Below are 6,892 nucleotides of genomic sequence, written 5' to 3'. Positions count from 1 at the left end.
CTAACGACTTACCTTTGTGACTTCATCTGCAAAGAGACTAAAAAAGTAGTTCAGCTAAATCTGCTATAATAAATATTTATAATAATGCTAAATTATGCAATATCTATTAATATGACAAATTTTTGTAAAGCTATTTATTTGGATGAAAAATAAACACATTCAGAAATTTATGGCACTATATTATGATTAACAGAGGAAAAACACTTTTCAAAATTCAAAATAGTTTTTATTAATCCAATTTATCATATTTTATTTGAATTCATGAAAAACAATGTTATATCCATGTATTCTTATGTATATAAGAACTCTTGATAAATTGGATCTCTGTCATTGCCTTTCACAGCACCTAAAATAAAAAAACACTCACAATTACATATGAATATAATTCATAATGAAATTTAAACAAATGACTATTAGAATGCAAATTAAAGGAAGCATTTAAAATATTTTAACATTTAGTACCTATAAACAGAGTAGCAATTATTTGATTTTTTGATTATAGTAAAATAAACATGAAGGATGCCTTTTAAAATTTTTTATGTCAGAAAATAAATTCAAACCACCAGCTGAACATATGAGCAGTTTTATCAATCAGCCACTGGTAGGTAACCTGGATACTGAATCAACATATAAAGTTGCCAAGATAAAGAGAGAAACAAAATTATGATAATCACATCTTACCTATTCATAAAACTATTTTAAATTTAATGTGTAGGCAAGTCCAAAAAGAGTGAGAATGAATTTATTTTGCAACACAAAGTAAAGTCTTGCAGGAGCAAAAAAAACTTGTCTCATGAGATTGGCAAGTAAAAAATAATTAACTGCATTTGGTAACATTTATCTGACAACACATAAGTAATTGTTAGCTATGTGCAGAAAATAAAATCTGATCAGGGGCGTAGCTAGAGGGGGGCAAGGGGGGCATCTGTCCTTGGGTGCAGAATCCAAGGGGCACCAAACTGATGTTGGAACATTTTAGAATTAAATGTTTTCCATCCTTGGCAAGCAGTAGGGGGCACGAAATCTTCAGTTGTCCTTGAGCGCTGAAAACCCTAGCTATGACTCTGAATCTGATCATGTTAATGCAATTTTAAACTTTTGAATTTAACCGCAGAAATTTACCAAAGAAGTACTTGTACCAGTAGTAAATGAAGATGTGGCTAATCTTTACTGTATGGTACACCTTGCTTTCTGTCTGAAAAAAAATCGCAAAGTGGTATTGGTTGTTTGTGAAATGTGGAAGCCCATTGCGTCAAATAAGTTTTTCGGTAACCCTAATGTTGATAATGTTGGCAAAAGTAGCCTTTGGAGAAAAAAAAAAAAACTTTTTTTTTGTCAATAAAAAGGAGTTATTTCTGCAAATATTGCCAACGTGCTGTGATAAATTTAGTTTTGGGCTACTTTTTTTAATAGTAAACCTTTTGTACGGTCCCAGGTTTTTGGTTCTTACCATTCTCTTCAATTGCTGTGTTTGGTTGCACGGAAGTGGTATGGTCTTGTATTTTGAACATGCTATTTATTATTTTGGTGTGGGTACCATTGTTTGAGTATGTCTGAGGTGACTAAGAGACGAAAAATTTAATTGAACTGCTTACCTGGAGGATGGTGGTGGGAAGCCTAAACATATGCATGTGAAAAAAAAAGATATGTTAAAAAAATGACGTTTCATTTATTTTTTTGTCTCTGTGTGTTAATTTTTGTTAGAAGATTTGTTGTTTAATGTTTTTATGTTAGGAAATATGTATTTTTGGTAACTTATTTCTCTCTGTTTGTGTATTTTTGGTTGTCTGTGTGTTAAGACAGTGGCGAATTTTTTCTGGTAACTATGATATTTTTAACTTTCTGATTTTCTTAAAGTGAAAATAGATCAATGTATACATGGACAAAGTTAAGGCGGTGCACAATGCCCAGTTTGTGCAGTTCTCTGTTTTAATAGGTCGATGTGTACATGGACACAGAGTTTGTGTATGTCTTTGACTTCTTATTTTGGTTTTGTGTAGCAGCCACCTTGAAATTGGTGCCGATCTTGATATAAAAAAAAGAAACGATTCACCAAGGGTTACAGTAGAGTAAATTTTTACCAAAGATGTTCTACCATAATCACCATTTCAGTGGTTTAAACACTAGTGGAGCAGTATGCAGAGATGAAGATTTGAGTTTTGTTTACACAGCATGATGGTTTAGGCACTCCATCCATTACAGTGAACAAAATTATAATAAACATAGCCACAATAACTGTCTATAAATATTGATGTATAACACTGCATTAACTATTATATTTCTTATGCTAGTATATACAGAATCCTTAATCGAAGGGAAAATCAGAAGACTGTGCATGCATTTTCCTTTAACTGAAACATGGATTTGACCATACAAATCTGTCTTACGGGACATGCCACACTATGCAGATAGACAGTAAAAAGTGCTTGTGTTGTTTTTATTTGTTAGAGGTATGAAATAAATATACTTCTAGATTTTAATTTTTTCTTTTCTTGTTTTACATTTGGATTACCTATCAAAAAGTAAGGAATTTTGATATTATTACAATATCGGAGTTAAAATAACAATTATTGGACATGTTAAAGTAATGAAAATTTTAAATTAGGTTAAAAAGTAACCCTTAATGTGGCATATTTTTGAATTAAACTCTATCGACATTTAAAACAACAAAACGTCCCTCTTTATTAAGGATTTTAATTAACTAATTTTAAATGCGGAGCTATGAATGGATTTTTTCCCTTGCATGTTATAATAACTGAAACAAAATTACTCTGGAACAGTCAAAATTCCTAAATGCAAGTACATAAAATTTACTTTAGCAATTTAAAGAGATGAGACACACTGGACACATGAATAAATTTCTATCAAAGAATAATTTATTAAATTTGGCCTGTTCCATAGTAAACTTTAACCATTAGATTACATTATTACACCATGTTATCAGTTTGAAAAACAAGTCATATGCCAGATCTTGGATGTAAAAGAAATGCACAAAATAATATACAGATTATTGAAAAATGATGTATACCAATGTTTATAGATATGATTAAATGTAACAGAAAATTTACTGTCACAACCACATTTTTAATTGAAATGTATTATTTTAACATTTTACAATATTTAAGGTATGGCATTAAATGCAACATTATGTGCCTGGACATAAGTTAGTAAATTAAAAAAAAAATAATAATAATCAAAGAATGAATGTCATGAAAATTTTCAAAAACAAGCAGAATTTAATTTAGAAGACCTTTAAACACTTATGATAAATAAATTTGAGAATTCTTCACCCAAAATTAAATTATAATTAACTAAAACCAGTTTGACTGACCTTCTACAAAATCCTTCAGCTGCAATTTTTTCTAGCTTGAAAACCAAATTCTTCTCCACATGGTAATAACATCTTAACCAGTTGAAATTCCTGCAGAAAGTTTGATAACACAGTAATAGAATTAATAGAATAGAAAAATTAACACAAAAGTATAGAACATCATTTAAACTTAACATTATTACAAATTTTGGTGCTTTCTGACTATCTGCAAAGCTGTGAAAATTGGCAAAATGGTTAGTTTATGGCTCATATCTACTGCTCTGTTCACAAGTAGTAATTCAAATAAGCACTTTATAAGAAACAAGAAATTTTAGGATGCACAAAATATACACATTGGGTCAAAAATATACACATTGTCAAAAATCATACAAAAATATACACATTGGGTCAATATTCACATATTTTTCATCCAATGGAATACTATTCAGAAATAAAGATTAAATATAAAGCATGTAAATACATGTGTGTGGTATGCATATTCATAGTTTGCTATTATCGTGTACATACTCTTGCTGTTTTAGCATAAGCTGTGAGGGCAGATGATAAGAAAGTATCAGAATTTTTCATGTATAAGAAAAGATTGCCCTGACAATAGTATCTCAATTGTTTAGCACTGACATTTACATAGCGCATTAGAAATATATAGTAATATATGTATAATAAAAAGATAATTGCATATTATTAATTCATTTTTTTAAATGCCAAACTTTAACAATTCTTTCACATATAATTAAACAGAATTCTTTCATATGAACATCTAAAATCCATTCTTAACTAAAGAATAAATAATAAAACCACGTAAATTTCTTATCAAGCCCATCATTTCCGAAATGTCTACTTCTGAAAGTTCCCAGCATTTCTCAATATATTATTAAATTACTAAACTAAGCATCAATGATCGTCATGTTCGCTAATGTGGCAATATCTTTCACACTTCTTTGTTACCACAAGTAACAAGTAGGCTTCAATAAATCTTTAACTGTTACATGCTACTTTTGTCTAAAATTTGTACAAATAATAAAATTAAATGAGCTCTTTATAATATGCTCAAAGAAATAATTTTGTATGAAAATTTGTATGTTATATATTGGCCTGATTAATGATTCAGGAAATAATTCGGGTTTTCAAAGTGCTTCCAATAATTCAAATTTCAGCTTGTGTCAAAATAAAATCTATAACACAAAGATAAGCAAATTTCCTTATGAACAATGCATTTTAACATTATTCAATCACTGGCAATCACACAGTACTGATTGCTTCAATAAACATTACTGTAACTGTGTTTAATCATTTAGTACAGTTTGTTATTTCCTGCAAAAAGAATTCACTTTTCTGGATAGCATTTACATTTCCATCTCACTTTCAATGAAACATTAAGAGAAATGCATATAATTTAAACACCAGTTTATTTTATTTATCAGACAGATTATGTCAACTCGAAAAAACCTATCAGTAAAATTCGGTAGTAATAATTCTGAATGTTAGGTAACTTGCAAGATTCAACAAAAATTATAAATACTTTTATTATAATGACAATACTACAGTAACATGAACATAAAATTAAACTGCATATAACTATGAAATAAGCCAGCATATAATAATGGTGCATTGGTTTCTAAAACAATGGGCTCGATGAAAAAATACATGTATTATGGTAGCTATTCACATTCTTCAGCTTTCCTAATATTCTCACGTTCACTTTACATAATTAAAGTATCTAAAATACAATAAAAATGCAAACAATATTTATGAGAAAATGTTAAAAGCAATCATAAGCATTTGATTGAATGACCATATTTTGTCTTCCTGCAAGTCGAATTTTAAAATGATATGCAGTTTGAAAAATGCTTAATCCTTTTATAAAATATTCAAAAAAGATTAAAAAAAGGTACTGTTCTGTTATCAGGACCGGGTTCAGAATTGTATTTATGTATGCTTGTATATTTGTATGTTTGTGTGTCTACATATACACATCTATGCACATACTTACGAACACAGGTTCATACATTTCCGATTCTGGTCCCAATAACAGAACAGTACCCCCAAAAAAACTTGAATTACAAACTAGATTAAGATAATGTTTCAACCATACATATTTTGGACAAAACAATGCAAACTCTTATTTTTATACAATTGTTCAAATTATTTAACATAAATTTATTGCTGCAATAAAATAATACGCAATCTGATCACACATATTATTTTGAAACTGAATGCATAAACTAGACTAAAAAAATTCAGTCATAAACATTTGGATAGCAGGGCAAATTAGATATTTGAAAAGACAGCCAGCCATTGAGATACACGTAATTCACGACAGAATGGTAACAATTCAAAGCTGTGAAACATTTAACTGTCAAAATGACATAAATAACATAAATTCGAAAAGCAAAAAAAGTAAACATACAAGTATTGCAACTGAACTTACCTTTCATGCAACAAAAAATATCCATACAAGTTAACCTCATGGCGCAGCCATTTTGGATTTCGTTTCAAATCAGACAGATGTTTACGGATTTGCGGAAGAATACGAGGACCTAGTAGTTTGCCGGATACAAAGTGCAATGACGCGAAAGAATATAGTTCTGTAGAACTTCCTACATTATTCCGTAATAAACAGTACTATTTCCTAATTTTTTTCTTTATCTAATTAATTAATTAATAGGGAAATAGTTAAATAATGCCGAATTCATTTTTAATGAAATGTAAAATTTTGCATGTATGGGACGACCACCTTCCGTCCAATATTTCTGAGAATATAAACAAATTTTGGAATCTGAGAGTATCAGTAAATAAATATATAGAATATCGCCTCTCAAACGACCACTTCTGAAAGTGACCAATAGTTCTGAGATTATCAATAAATATTGATATTAAGCATTATTTCTATAAGACGACCATCTCTATATAAGACCAAAGTTTCTAGAATCTTGGATAGTCATCAGAGATGTATCTTTACTGCGAAATTATCGCACGACTGTAATTCAATATCAATAACGGATCGCGCGATTGAAAAACATTTTCTGTCCTGTAATTAGAGGAAAAAAAAAAATTATGAGGTATTTCTCCCGCTTTCATAACGTGCCTTCGTGGTGTAATAGTTCTGCACGCTGGACCGGTATTTCAGAGGTCCGTGGTTCGATTCACGGCGAAGGCGGTTGCTAATTTTTCATCTCTACGGCTTCCCAAAAAAATCCTAATGTCTCTACAGTGGCGCCCGAATTAAAAAGGTGTTGGATGAGGTATATCCACACCCAGGATTTAGTGATTGGATCCCCTTAAAAAAAAGTCGGCCTTTAAAAAGAGAAGTAATATAAGGTATTTCTCCCGCTTTCCTAGCGTGTCTTCGGCCCACCAGCGGCCGAGCGGTAAAGTCGCTGAACCCTGGTAGTGCGATCCGAGATTCGAATCCCGCGAACAGGCTGGCTGCATGGGTGTTTTCGTGGTTTTCCCCACGTGTAACGTGTATACGAGCCAGTTTCCCTTAGTCCACGGCCAGTCCCTCCACGAAGACATCCCTCCCCTTAGGCAGATAGCCCTAGTGTGCTTTGCCATAATTAA

The 6,892-nt window shown here is 30.9% G+C and overlaps 1 long non-coding RNA gene across 1 annotated transcript; it reads right to left on the bottom strand.

Moving 5' to 3' along the window:
• Positions 1–210: 210 nt before the first annotated feature.
• On the bottom strand, positions 211–5,877 carry LOC146998348 (uncharacterized). The gene is made up of 3 exons (XR_015040465.1): positions 5,760–5,877; positions 3,332–3,421; positions 211–346 (listed from the first exon to the last, which is right to left on the bottom strand). It is a non-coding gene; the product is annotated as an uncharacterized LOC146998348 (long non-coding RNA).
• Between the last annotated feature and the right edge of the window lie 1,015 nt (positions 5,878–6,892).

Source organism: Stegodyphus dumicola, chromosome 3, assembly GCF_044657685.1.
Source record: "Stegodyphus dumicola isolate Sdum_Otavi_A_Nest chromosome 3, ASM4465768v1".
Taxonomy (NCBI): domain Eukaryota; kingdom Metazoa; phylum Arthropoda; class Arachnida; order Araneae; family Eresidae; genus Stegodyphus; species Stegodyphus dumicola.
Note: the sequence above shows the minus strand (reverse complement) of the source record. Positions and strands in the feature narration are given on the sequence as shown.